Consider the following 1315-nt stretch of genomic DNA (forward strand, 5'->3'; position numbering starts at 1 on the left):
GGTATATGATGACTTGTCATCACAACACCAAACTTAAACCTTGCTTGTCCTCAAGCAAGAAAAGAATCATGCAGTAGTGATTGACAATCCAAGGTAAGAAGAATAGCAACTCAATGTTCATGGTAAGCTAGTTTTCTAAGTATGCTACAATCACAAAAGAAATATAAATGATTGATGCTTCTATCTAGCTCATTTTATGAAAACTTTTCCTTATAATTTTTCCTTGAAACAAGCATTTGATTTTTTCTTCTTCTTTTTTTTTTTAGCTTCTCATTTTCGGTGCTTTGCCCCATGAGTTAATAACAAAGCTACGACTTCTAAATGCTTTGTTTTCAAGTATTACCACTTGATACATAAGCACCACAAGCATTTAATTAGAGGACTTCATTAAGCTCATTTTTTTTCTTGACTCTCTAATCATTGATGCTCAGCGCCTTGAGCTTTGAGGGAGTGCTTTTGCACTTGAGCCTAGCGTTGACTTCTAAGTGTTTTGTTTTCAAGCATTTGGCTTGATACATAAACACCACAAGCACTTAGCAAATAAATTGCCATTGGTACTCAGAGCCTTCAGCTTTCTCATTCTTTCCCTTTTTCTTTTCTTGCTTTAATTGTATTTGCTTCTTCAAGGTTTTCATGATTTCAAAAGATTTCACAAAATATACTAGATGAAAAACTTCAATTAAATAAAATCCAATGCAATTGAGCAACAATTAATCATACTAGCTTTCCAATACTTGTATGCACATGCTAAAATCTTCTTTAATGCCTTGTTTGTTTATGATCATTATGCTTTATTGCTTTTGAACTCACAGGATTTAAGTTGGTAGTCATAATGTCACAACAACATATTTCAAAACAAATTCAAGCTATGCTTAGTCATACCACACATGTATACAGAAAATATAACGACAATCATGCAATTTAAAGTGCTGGAAATAAATGAGAGGAAAAGGAACTTTACAACCTTGCAATTCTTCTTCTCTATTGTTGTCATTTTCCTTCCATTCTTCTCCTTCCCATACCAACTCAGAATGCTTGCTTATCCTCAAGCAACAATTAAAACAACGGTTGTGGGGCTAAGATGGATCATGAATGTCTTATGCAATAAAATGTTAGCATTACATGTGTTGCAAGCAAGCAAAAATGAAAAATAACAATAAAGGCACAAGAGACATCAACATTTTGATTGCAAGCATAAGAAGGTGTGCACAATACTTTGCATAAAGAATAAGTGGCACACCAAACTTAGTGTGACACTTTCACTTGGAATCAATGCAAGTATCCAGTAAAGATTTGAAGCAAATTGTGTTGCATA

The sequence above is a fragment of the Arachis duranensis genome, chromosome 6 (genome assembly GCF_000817695.3).
Source record: "Arachis duranensis cultivar V14167 chromosome 6, aradu.V14167.gnm2.J7QH, whole genome shotgun sequence".
Lineage (NCBI taxonomy): Eukaryota > Viridiplantae > Streptophyta > Magnoliopsida > Fabales > Fabaceae > Arachis > Arachis duranensis.